We start from the raw sequence: 13,354 nt of genomic DNA, 5'->3' as shown, positions 1-13,354 counted from the left end.
CACGTTATTACCACCTCTGGATCAGAGGCAGCCGCAGTTCTGCTGGCAAGTCTCTGTCATAGTTCTGTGTCAGCGTGTCCCCAAACTCATCCTAACCCCCCTTCCAGCAGATGGAATCCAGTCCTCCAAATCCACCTCTGGGTTCTGAAAGATAAAGTCACCTTTATGGAAGGTGACAAGCCATCATCCTCAGGACTGCTTGAGGAATAGAGTCATAGACCCCATTGAAAATTTGATGCAGGCTTTGGGCCTTCTCTCCAGAAAAACACCTGTGCGCGTGCACACACACAGATGTGTTTATATACAACTGGTGGTATTTCCAGACTCTTCAGTCCATCTGTGGGCTGAAGATTAAATAGGCTTCCTCTCTGGAGATGCTGAGAGAATACGTTTGTAATAAACACAGTTCCTGACCGTGTCTCCTCTCCTGCCTCCTTCCTTGTCCTACAGCTACAGGAGAAAGCAGAGGAATATAAAACTCAGACCCAGTCACTGCTTTTCAAGAGTGTGTACGGGGAGATTGCAGCCAGTGGCCATGCAACAGACAGCCTTGGCTTCTGTGTCCATTTAAATTGCTTAAGGTCCTTCATGTCAGAGTGTGCGTGGGCTGCCCGGACAATTGGGAGTGGGCTCTGTGTCTGAACATCTATCTGCTTCAAGCCACTCAGGATGCTGGCTGGGCATCTGGGCGCTCCACCTTACTACACTGAGCTCTCTGGGACCTGCTTTAGATGAGAAGATGTCATTGCTGCAAGGCCTTGAGGTCCTCCTCCCTCCTGCCTTGGCCGCCCCCCTGTCCTTCCTGGTGGGAAGCACGTGGGCTCTTAATAGAGCTGCCTAATCACTTGTTTAAACTAGACATTTGGTGCGTAATGATTCCTGGCTGGGGCCAGAGAAAGCCACCAGCTGTCCTCTGCAGGGACCAGACAAGTGCCGGATGGACAAGTGCCCTCTGGTTGCAGGAGCAGGGGCAGCCCTCCCTGAGGCAGAACTGGCCAGGTGGGGGAGCCAGAGGTTGATGGGCAAAGGCAGCTGACCCCTCGCTCCCTCCCTTACCTATTCTGCTGCTCCTGGGCACAGGGTAACCCCAGAATGTGAGGGGAAACTCGGTGGGGAAGCAGGAAGAAATGAGCTGGGATAGCTTCCAGTGGCACTGGAATCTGCCACTGGCACTCAGAGGGCAGCTCCTGGCGTAGGTTAGTCTCGAGTGCGCAGCTGCACTCGCCTCCCAGCTGGAGGAGACAGCAAATCCGGCAGTTCCCAAGCTTCCCAGGCCCTGGGATATGGCTGGAAAGCCAGTAGATTTGCTGTTTGCCCGGAGTTTTGAGGTCTGGAGAGAGGCGCTAGAGAACTATTAGCTAGAGCCCTGTTGATTATTATTGTTTTTATCATTATTACAGAGGAGAGTGTTCCCCTGTTAATTCTCTGGGAAAATGGCTGTGAAACAAGCTGGCACCACCCAGGCCTTGTGCCCAGGAGAGCAAGCACTGGCAAATGCAGTCTCGAGATTCGCTCCCCTCCAAGCTGGTTCACCTGGCCAGGCACAGCACCTCTCTGCCTGCCACGCCCCCTAACACACACATTCATACACAGATACACACTCACATGCTTGCTCCTGTACAAATACTCACATGCTACACACACATGCTCCTGCAGGGACACAGACATTCACACACACACGTGTGCTGACCAAACTGCTCCAGCAAAGGGGAGGGAGGGTGCAGAGCCCCCGGAGCACCCACTTGTTCTTACCTCACTGGAAGAAGACCGGCCAGGCGCTGGCAGGGGAGCGTGAGGGTCTGGGGCAGGTGGCTCAGCCCCACTGGAGCCCATTTGCACACACACATCCCAGAGGCTCCCTCATGGGCCTTCAACGTCCTACTGCATGAGACTTCAACTATGGCTTCTACACCTGATCGCTGGGGCACCTTGGGCAAATCACGGAACTTCTCTGAGCCTCCATTCAGTGTAACACGCGTGCTATCATGGGGTTGTTGTGTGGATTAAGTAAGAAAATAAGCTTTGTGAAAGGCTCGGTGCACAGCAAGCAGTGAGTGGTGCCTATTAAATTTGAAGGCACATACTCTTATCCTCACCTTATAGAGAAGAGACCGGGGCTCCGTGAGACTGTCCCATAGATGGTAGCGGCAGAGCTGAGGTTAGAGCCTCTGGCTTTCCACTCAGACCGGTTCCCTTGCCACCAGATCCATCCAAAGCTGCTGTTTCCCTGGGAGACTTACCTGGTGGCAGTGTGGGACTCAGCATCCCTCCGGTTGGCCCTTTGGCCCTCCCCTGCAGCCAGCTCTGTTCTCCCTGGCCTGCCCCATACCCATGGGCCCCCTCTGGGGACTTCTCCAGGGGATCACCTGGAGGGTACCCACAGTGGCTGTTTCTTCTAGGTGAGGTGAGGGAGTGAGGGCCAATAGAACAGACCTCAGGGCAAGGTGGAAGCCTCAGGTGGGGGCTGGGAGAGGACAGTGTTGGAAGCAGAGCATGGTGGGGGAGGGGCAGAGAGGACACAGGCCTCACAGTCGCCCCCTCTGGAGGAGCTGCTGGCTGCGGCTCTGAAGGCCCTTCCAAAAGCAGGAGCCCTGGGCTCACAAACACTTTTACCCTATCAGAGAGCAACACGTCCTTAAGCTTGGTGGCAAACCCTGCTATTAAATTTATATTGTGATATATTTGTGATTATATATATGCCATAATGTGATTGTGAACTTACATGAATTATAGGTCAAAGCTATTATTAATACATGCATATATACAGACATAATACATATACATACATATACATGTATACATACATGTGTGTGTGTGTGTGTGTGTGTGTGTGAGAGAACGAAAGGGAATGGGATTGTTAAGAGCACTGGTTCTTGCCCCTTACTAGCTGTCTGACCTTAGGCCAGAGGCTTAACTTCTTTTAGCCTCAGTTTCCTCATCTGCACAGTGGGGATAATATAATAAAGCTGTTGTGAGGATGAAAAGAGTTAATTTGTGGCAAGCCCCTGGCAGAGAATAAGCCCTCAATGAAATCAGCTATTTTTTGCATCTATTTTAGCTATATAAGTCATACGTCATTGCCTCCATTTTATTTCTTTTCATTTATGTTTATTCAGCTGACAGCCCCATTTTAGAATTGAGGAAACTGAGCCCAAGAGGACAGTCCCAGCACAGGTCTGGGGGGCAGGCACCCTGTGTCACTCATCTGTAAGGCCGGGCACCGTGTGAGGCCAGTGACTGTTTGCAGGGTGGAAGGTGTTCGCCCCTCGCTGGCACCGCCCCTGAGCCTGGGCTCTCCCACCAGGCCAGGCTGACGCCCTGGGGAGACTGTGGAGGCCCTGGTGGCCCAGGAGCAGACTGCAGCCCCAGAGGACAGTGGGCCTCTCCACAACTGTCTGGGGGGCTTTGCTGGACTTCCCTGCACTTGCTCAGAAAGGAGGGAATCACAGAGACTCCTCCTGGCCTGAGGCTGGGAGCCGGGCCCCCAGAGGCCAGCCCAAAGCCCCGCGCCATTGAGGGCAACTTAGGTATCAGATGGTTTCTTGGCAAGTCATGCTTTCGGCTTCACCCTCTCTCTTACCCAAGAGGTTCTTCCCCACGTGCAACCACAGTGCGCTAAGGTTTTGCATCTGGTTTCCTGACTTTTGGTCCTCAGAGGAGACGGACTGAGCTTCAAGTCCCAGACAGATACTGCCCTATGGAGGCCAAGAAGAGGGGTTGGGCCCCCTGAGAATGTTGGCAAATTCTTGGGGCCTGGTTGCGGCTTCGAAAAGGCACATTCCAGGCCTGGTGGGTCAGGAGGTCAGGGTCCCAGAGAGCCCCGCTCCCTCTCCAGCTTCACCCCAGAATTGTTTTCCTGGCTGGGTGATGGGAGTGGAACCCATTCCGCAAGGTGAGATAAGAGAAGGTCACAAACCTGAAGAGGTAGCAGTGAGCTGTGGTGTGACCCATGGCTCTGCACTCAGCCTCTCTGCTGCACACCACCTGCGAGGTCTTGGACAGGTTACTTCTCACCTCTAAGCCTCGGTTTCCCTGTCTCTGGCGTGGGAATGCCAAGGGGGAGGGAGGGTTCCATGAGATCGTGCCTGGGAAACGCTGAGCTTGGTGCCGACGACACAAAACACGCTGTTGCGAATGCTGGAGCTGGGGCTGGAGGCCGGGCTCAAGATAATAATGCTCTGTGAACCGCGATACGTGGGATCAATGCTGGTGATTATATCCCCAGACTGCTGCCAAGGCCTAATGCTTGGGCTGGGGGAGCAGGCCATCACAATTGGGGTCCCCCTGCACTCAGGGAGTGCTTTCATGAAGCAGAAGAGAAGCCCAGCAAAGCGGAAAAGAGAATAGAAAACCCCAGCCATTTCTCCTCTGTCCTCCCCAGCTCCTCAGCTCCTGGGGAACTGAGCTGCATAATACAAAGGGATTTAATAAAATGCCTTTAACTCACAAAGTTTGTCTGCTGCCAGCTCCTTAATTAAATCGCCTAATGCTGCTTTGCAATGGCAGCACAAACTCCTGTGTTTCGAGAGCGCGGTGTTGCCATGGCAGTCCCCGGCAGGGCCAGCGGGTGTGGAGGAGCATACAGATGAGGCGTGGGGGCGGCCCCTGCCCACGGTGTCCCCCACACCCTGCACACACACATGCACACACGCCACAACAGTCAGGCTCTGGCCTGGTTTCCTGGGAGATGATTTAATCCTTGCTCAGACTCCTGAGCTGAGCCTTTAGAAAGGGGAGATTCGGGTGGTGATGGGGTGGGGGGCATTTGGGCAGAGCTGGCCTACTAGTAAGGCTGTGGCGGGTCCTGGGCCCAGCCCTGCAGCCCTGTGGGGCCCCGGGCAGCAGTGTGTCTCTCATCTCCCCAGCCAGGCTGCTGTTGCGAGCAGCCCCCTCCGCTTCCCCAGGCGCACCCTACAAATACACTGTGTGTGCCACCGCTTGAGAAGGGTGGGGAGCCCGGGGCGGGAGTCTGACTAGTTTGTAGAAGAGGGGGTTTGTTCTTTTACACATGGAGGATGGAAGAAAGAGAAATTCACTTGTTTATGGATTTTTCCTTCAGATGCAGTAACTCTTAGTCCAGGCTTCACATTAAAACCAGTTGGGAATTTTTTGCCAATATTTTATGAAAATTTCAAATATACAGAAAAGTTGAAGGAATTTTACAGTGAGCCATGATACACCCACCATCTACCAGATTCTACCATTAACCTTTTCCTAGACTTGCTTTATCACATCTCCCTCCATCTGTCCCTCAATCCATCTTATTTTGGATGCATTTCAAAGTAAATTGCAGACATTGGTACACTTTTCCCTAAATTCTTCAGTATGAACAACTATGGGCTTTAATTTTGTTTTACAGATTTTTTTTCTTTTGATATAAAAGTTACATACAAAGAAATCCTGGAGAGTTTTGTTTTTTTCCAATTCCAAGTCCCCAGAGATTGACTTAATAGGTCTGGAGTGGGACCGGAGACAAGGGATCCTTGTTTTTATCACCTTCAAGCAGAGTGGGGAGCTCTCTGGGCCACACCAAGGCCTACCCGCCATGTGCCCTTTCATCCCCACCCCTACCTCCAAGTGCTCGCCACGTGCGCCTCCCACCTCCAGTGCATGCTTTGTTTAGCATGGACCTCAGTGTACATGCCAGTCTGCTGGTTCTCGTGTTAGCATTCGAGAAGGTCTCACTGTGTTGTGTATATTTCCCAAGGGCGGAAACCATATCAGTTCCAGATTCTGTACATGTTGCAGCGGTGAAACCATATGAATTTACTTTGGCTGTCAGGGTAGTTATGATGACTTGGACTATGGCAGTGGACGGGGATGATGACGATCCTAGTGGAGGGTATTCAGAGCGGTGTGGCGATGACAGTGAGCATGGGGGGCCTGGTGGTCACGGCTGAGGAGAATGGCAATGACGGGTCTGGTAACAGAGCTGACAGGCTGCAGGTGGGGCAACCAGGTGATGACATTGTGCAGGTGGTTGTTGTGGCAACCGGGCTGTTGTCACCCTGTGAGGGCAATGTGCTAGGGTGATGTGCAGACAGGTGCTCATTCACTCACTGATACCCATCTGGGAAGACTGCTGATTGTCACATAGCAGGAAGGTCAGTGGTCCCCTGGAGAACCTCACTGCTACAAGGTGCACCTCCTTCTGAAATTCTGAGAACGCCTGAGAACCTTCTTCACCCACCCCTCCCGGAGACCTAGAAGAGACCCAGACTGAGCAGCAGCAGCCCCGTGCTCGGCCACCCGTTCCACTGCACTTTAACAAGACATGGCTCCAGCATTAAGTACGAGTGGATCATTAGGAACGTTTATTTAAAATGAACAGTTCTGAAAGCCAGCTGGACTTGGGATGCCAGCCATCTCAAGATTGATAGAGATTTTATTTGCTGCCTGTGTGGTTTCCTATTCCTTCCATGCCTGGTGTCCTCTGGAGGGAGAACAGAGGAAAAGTGCTCTGGTCCCCGGCTCCATCAACCCTGGGCAATAGGGGACGGAGGGGAGCAAAGCCAGTGCTTAGCTGGTGTCCCTCTGGATTGTTCTGGCTGAGAAGAGAGGTATAAGGGTGAGAATGAGGTTGGGTTGCTAAGACACACTTTTTTTTTAGTATATAAATATTCCCAGAGAATGATGCTGAAAAAATACCTTTAAAATAATGTCCAACCCTTTCATTTTACAGATGAGAAAACTTGGGTGAAGTGGGCAGGAAATAAAATCCCCGTTGAGGAAAACAATAATATTCCCTTTGTGTATATATCTTTAACAATGCAAACACACCTCACACCTGTGATCTGATTGCATTTTAACCAGACCTGCAAACTGGCAGGGAACTTCCTGCCCACCTGACAGATGGCTCCTGAGTCCCTTCCCAGATTCTTTCCACTAGCAATGAGCCCCAGTGCTGTTTTTGTGTCATGTGCACCTCATAGTGCATATTTCACACTCGTGTTTTCATGTGATCTATGCCACATCTCTGTACAAAAAACCGAGGCTCCTAGAGATTAAGCATCTTGCCCAGTTCATACAGTTTAACTGTGCAGAGTGTGAACTAGAATCCAGGGTCCCTGTGTTAGCTTCCTAGGTTTGTCGTATCCAAGTACTACAGACCATGTGGCTTAAATGACAGAAATCTATTGTCCCAAAATTCTGGAGGTCAGGAGTCTGAAGCTAAGGTCGTCTGCAGGACCACACTCCCTCTGAAACCAGCAGGGAAGAATCCTTCCTTGCCTCCCCTAGCTCCTGGCAGGGGCCATCCATCGAGGTCCTTTCCCAGTTTGCTGCTGCCGCACTCCAATCTCCATCTCCATCACAACGTGGAATTCTCCTGGTGCCTCTGTGTCTGCATCCAAACTTCTCTCTTCTTATAAGGACATCAGTTGTTGAATTAGGGCTTACCATAACCCAGTATGACCTCATCTTCACTTGACCACATCTGCAAAGACCCTATTTCCAAATAAAGGTCACATTCACATGTGCTGGGAGTTAGGACTTCAATGTACCTGTTGGAGGGGGGAGTCACAGTTCAACCCATGATGGTCCCTGACCCACGCCAGTGGCCTTCCACACGTGCACTTGGCATCCTGTGCTCCATCCCACCCATTCTCTCCTCCCCACCTTTGACTGTTAAGGACGATGTGCTCCCGTCTCTGCAGGGCAGAAAGCTGGGAGCACTTTTCTGCTGCTGCTCTTCCCAAATCACTGCAAGCTACTAAGGTACAATCATGAAATATAGGAGGGCCTTTTGTCTTTTTATTGCCAGACAGTAAAAAATCATTAAAGCTTGCTCTTAATTAGTTTAATTTTGAAGCTTCTAAATATTGATTTAACCTCCACTCCTTTGTACTTGCTGCAGTTCCTGAATTATGCCTGTTATTGATCATGGATGGAAGCGTTTCCAGCCTCTGGGCTCCGGGGCCCTGGGAGCTGCTGATCCCCCAGGGGGTGTGCTGGTCTCAGAAGGCCCGGACAACTGGTGGGGAGAGAGAGACTAGATTGGGAAGGGCCTTCCCTTACAGAAAGGCTACTCAGATTAGGCCAGGGGCCAGTTTCTTTCTCTTGGGTCAGCCCAGGCTCAAGGAAGTTTCAATAAGGAGAAGTCAACTGGAAATTCCCAATACCATTCCAGGCTCAAGGAGAGCTGGGCAGTGGGGTCTGGAGGAGGGTGATGTGGGGTCAAGATTTAGAGCACAGGCTCTGGCATCAGCCACAACCAAGTTGGAGTCCTGGCTTGAACAGCTGAGCATCTTTGAGCATTTCACGTCTGAGAAATGGGACAGTCATCTCATATCATAATGGTGTTAAGAGCATTCAGAGTGGCCACTCATGTCAGGCCCCCAGCCCAAGGCCTGGCTCATAGCGAGTCCTCAGTCAATGACTACATGATCACTGTTGATGTCCCACTAGGAAAAGAAGGCTTAGAGGTGGCAGCACACTGTACCTTCTAGCCCTGGCTCTATTACTTATTTGTTGTATGATCTTGGGCAAGTCACTTAATATCTTCTCCATTAAAATAGGAATAATAGCACTATGACCTTGCAGGACTATGGTGAGAATTATATAGGATGGTGGATATGGAAACTAAAATTGCAAGGTGCATCCACACCTAAGGGACTATGGTCATCGATAGCTAGTGGTAACCGCCTTACATGCCCCCATTGGCAGCCCTCTGCTGCACTATCGTATCCAGACCACTGTGACTCTGGTGTGCTGCTCCAGCCTCTTCCATACATCACCCACACTCTTGGGACCTCGGGGGAGCCACTCCTTAGAGTACGTTTCATACATTTTTATCCCAAGTCCTATGCTCCTGCTGTCCCCGGTATTCGCACAATGCCTTCCACCATCCGTGCACCTGCTGACCTACTGATTCAGGCAACATGCACCTTATGTTTTTTTAATTTATTTATTTTTAGAGAAAGGGGAATGGAGGGAGAAAGAGAGGGAGAGAAACATCAATGTGTGGTTGCCTCTCATATGCTCACCACTGGCGACCCAGCCTGCAACCCAGGCATATGCGCTGACTGGGAATCGAACTGGTGACCCTTTGGTTCACAGGCCGGCACTCAATCCACTGAGCTACACCAGCCAGGGCAATTTTTTTAATTATATTTTACTGATTATGCTCTTTGAGTTATCCCAATTTAATCCCCTTTTGCTCCCCTCCACCATGCACCCCTCACTCCCTCAGGCCATCTCCACACCATTGTTCATGTCCACAGGCCATGCATATAGTTCTTTGGCTACTCTATTTCCTATACAGTACTTTACATCCACATGACTATTCTGTAACTACATATTTGTACTTCTTAGTCCCCTCACCTCTTCACATATTCCCCCACATTCTCCTCCCATATGGCAACCATCAAAATGCTCACCTTATCCATTATTCTTGTCTCTGTTCTTCTTGTTTGTTAGATTCAATTGTTGATAGATATGTATTGCCATTTTATTATTCATAGTGTTGATCTTTTTCTTAAGTAAGTTCCTTTACAATTTCATATAATAATTGTTTGGTGATGATAAACTCCTTTAGTTTTTCTTGTCTGGGAAGCTTTTTATCTGCCCTTTGATCCTAAATGATATCTTTGCTGGGTAGAGCAATTAGGCTGTAGGTCCTTGCTTTTCATCACTTTGAATACTTCTTGCCAGTCCCTTATAGCCTACACAGTTTCTTTTGAGAAATCAGCTGACCATCTTTCAGAACTCTCCTGTAGGTAACTAACTTCTTTTCTCTTGCTGCTTTTAAGATTCTCTCATTATCTTCAAACTTTCGAGTTTTAATTATGATGTGTCTTGGAGTGGGTCTCTTTGCATCCATCATGTTTGGGACTCTTTGTGCTTCCTGGGTTTGTATGTCTATTTCCTTTAGCAAATTAGAAAGTTTTCTTTCATTATTTTTTCAAATAGATTTTCAATTTCTTGCTCTTTCTCTTCCCCTTCTGGCACTCCCATGATGCGAATGTTAGAATTCTTGAAGTTGTTCTAGAGGCTCGTTACACTATCTTGTTTTTTTTTTATTTTTTTTCTTCTTGTTCTGACTGGTTATTTTTTACTTCCTTATGTTCCAAATCATTGATTCAAGTCTCAGTTTCATTCACTATACTGTTGTTTCCCTATAAACTGTTCTTCATTTCAATTAGTATATCCTTTGTTTCTGACTGATCTGTTTTATGCTGCTGAGGTCCTCACTAATTTCCTTAAGCATCTTATAACCAATGTTTAGAACTCTTATTTGATAGATTGCTTATCTCCATTTTGTTTAGCTCTTTTTCTGAAGTTTTGATCTGCTCTTTCATTTGGGCCATGTTCTTTGTTTCCTTCTTTTGGCAGCCTCCCTGTGTTTGTTTCTATGTAGTAGGTAGATCTGCTTTGACCCCATGTCTAGGTAGTGTGGCCTAATGTAGTAGGTGTCCTGTAGGGTGCAGTGGCACCGCCTCCCCAGTCACCCAAGCTGGATATTAGAGGTGTGCCCTTCATGTACACCCTCCTCTTGTGGTTGAACTTTGATTGCTGTTGGCAGGTCAATGGGAGGCATTAGCCCAGCCAATAAGCTGCAAAGACTGGTTCTGACCACTGGCCACCAACCTCTGCCCATTGTGAAGAATCAGCTATGCAGGAGCAGGGTGATAGTTCTCTGACATGGTCATTAGCTGCCCACTGGGTGTGCTGGCTCTGGGGTTTCCCAGGTGGTGCAGGCCAAGGTCAGCTCCCACCTGTGTTTTGCCTGGAGCCACCCTATATGAGCTATAAAGCAGTCTGAGATGGCTGCTACTTGTGGTAGGCTTGGAGATTCCCAGGTGAAGCCAAGCTGTGAATGTAGGCTGGTGCTGCTAGTGCCGGGCCTGGGTCACTTAGCAAGAGGTACAGGGGCTGGGGCCTCACTGAGGCCAGCTGTTGCTTGTTTGATAGGATTTAGGAAGTTGTGAAGCATGACTCAAGACCAACCATTCATATGAAAAAGTCACAGTTAACAGTTGGGTGGGCCCATTAATTGGGTGGGACAGAGTCTCAGATTATCTCCAGGGCAGGGCAAATGGCTTTAGCCAGGTTAATGGAATCTCAGGTGTGGCACCTGCCTGCCAACTCTGCGACTCTGTGGGGGTAAGGCTCAGCAAAGTGAATGGCCTCTGCCCACCTTTCTGAGCGAAAGTTGTCCTCCAGCTCCTGCCTTGATGCCAGACACTTCAGTTCCTCCCTTTATGCCACTGATGCCTCTCAAGCCACCACCCTGGTGCCGGAGCTCAAAGAGGGTGAGTCTGAATAAGTCTGTATGTGTGTTCTTTAAAGGAAACTGCTTGAGACTCCAGAAGTTTCTTCCACTGATTCAATCTCCATAGGCTTTTGCAGCCTCAAGTTGTGGAGACTTATCTTCCTGGCACTGGAACACTTGGCTGGGGGCCTGGTGTGAGGCTGGGACTCCTCACTCCAGAGATATCCCTCCCAAATTTTTATCCACCACATATGGGTGCGAGACCAACCTGTTCTGCATCTCTGCCCCTCCTACTATTCTGAATAGATGTGGGTTCTTTAATTCCATAGTTGTCAGACTTCCATTCAACTCAATTTCCAATGGTTCTGAGTGACGGTTGTTCTATATTTTAGTTGTAATTTTGATGTGGTTGTGCCAGGAGGCGAGCCATGTTTACCTAGTCTGCCAGCTTGACTGAAAGTCCATTCCCTTGTGATGTTTTAAACAACTTTATTGAAGTTGTGAATTTGCATTCCATCAAATTCACTCTTCTTCAGTGTATGATTCAATGACTTTTAGTAAAGGGACTCTGATACTTTTTTGTCCAGCTTCCCACATGAAGCAGAATTGTGTTCTCTCCTCCAGGCTGTGCCCCTATTGCCCTTGGTAAATGCTCTGTGACCTTTTACTGTACCATAGTAGAGTGCTTTTTTTAGATGTGACTTCCTGCCTGCCCTCCTCATAACCTTGTACTCCACCCCCTCACAGCACCAACATACAGTCAGGGCTCTGTGAATGCTGATTGGGTAGAGAGTTTCCTTGTGGCCAAGACAGGAAGATGAGGGGCATTCTGGAAACGCTTATCTGTCAGGATAAGGATAAGAAGTTCATCATATGTATATACATATATATACATACATATAGGCACATACATGTACATATACATTTCTAATCTCTGTTGGAGGGACCTTACCCATTATCTAGCCCAGCAATTCCCAAATAGTAGTGTTCATCAGAAGCGGCTGGAGGGCTTATGCAGACATGGGCAACTCTGCCCCACCCACAGAGATTCTGAGTGGGAGGGCTGGGTTAGGCATGAGAACCTGCATTTCTGATAAATTTCCAGGCGATGCTGATACTGCTGGTCCAGGGACCACATTCTTAGAATTGCTCCTTGCTCTGGCCCAACGCCCTCATTCCATGGATGAGAAGCCCAAGGCCTAGAGAAATGAGAGGCCATGTTCCAGGGTCTGTCCCCAACTGGGGGCTAAAACCCAGCCCTGTATCCTCCACCACTGGTTCCTGTGCCCTGACCTCTGTCTGCTTCCCCCTCTGGATTTGGAGAAGCGAGATGAGGGGTGCAGACAGTCAGAGCTTCTCCACAGGCCCGGCCCCAGCTGAGAAGAGGCTGCTGAGGGAGAGGAGAGCGGAATGGGGAGGGACCGAAGGGAGGAGACCAGGTGAAGGGATGGCCAGGGCAGGCCTGCAGGAGGTGGTGAGGACTGACAGGCTATTCTCACTGCAGTTGGGGGGAGGGGGGGACCCGCTGCAGGCTCAGCTGCAGCCATTTATCTCACAGGCTTGCCTGAGACAGCTGACAGAGGGAGCAGGCAGTGAGCCCCGCCAGAGACCCAGGCTCCTTCCGCCGAGTGATTTATCTCTCAGCTTCATCTGGCAAACCTGCTGATGAAACGAGTCTCCTTTTCTCTCCGCCTCATCAATTTTCATTCTCATTTCATTTTCCTTTTCTGTTAGAAGAGGTTTGGCCTTTCTCCTTGTTTAACCATTCTTCCCGTTGGATCCACCGCTCTTTCTCCTCAGCCATCCAGACCCCAAACCCTCTCCCCAGCACCTGCCCTCATCCCACCCCCATGTCCTGGGGATCCCTCCCCCTGTGCACCAAAGCTCCCCCCACTCACCTCAAACAAGACTAGAAGACCTATTGGTGCTTCCCTTTAGTTCTGGGACCACAGAGTCACCGAGCTGTTCTGGAGTGGCTCACAGGCTGAGAAAAGAGATGGCCCTCTTGCTGGATGTGGATTCTTAGAGGACACCAGGCGGGGCAAGGGGTTGATTAGTTGGGGTGGGGAGGGGGTGGCTGTGATAAGGGACAACTTCAGAGAGGTGCAGTGTGAACTGAGACTTCAGAGATGGGAAGACATT

General features: G+C 49.8%; 1 protein-coding gene across 3 annotated transcripts in view; it reads left to right on the top strand.

The window, feature by feature from the left end:
• The window catches only part of LRRN2 (leucine rich repeat neuronal 2), a 70,559-nt gene that overhangs the window by 45,703 nt on the left and 11,502 nt on the right, over nt 1-13,354 (top strand). Inside the window, exon 1 of one of the 3 annotated variants that reach the window (XM_045841314.1) lies at nt 11,110-11,252. The exons of the other annotated variants lie outside the window; for them this stretch is intronic. The gene's annotated coding sequence lies outside the window, so the exon portion shown is untranslated. Of the gene's footprint in view, nt 1-11,109; nt 11,253-13,354 lie in introns of those variants that run through there. 3 annotated transcript variants of the gene reach the window in all.

Source organism: Phyllostomus hastatus, unplaced genomic scaffold (assembly GCF_019186645.2).
Source record: "Phyllostomus hastatus isolate PE091 unplaced genomic scaffold, TTU_PhHast_1.1 phas_contig_36, whole genome shotgun sequence".
Taxonomy (NCBI): domain Eukaryota; kingdom Metazoa; phylum Chordata; class Mammalia; order Chiroptera; family Phyllostomidae; genus Phyllostomus; species Phyllostomus hastatus.
Note: the sequence above shows the minus strand (reverse complement) of the source record. Positions and strands in the feature narration are given on the sequence as shown.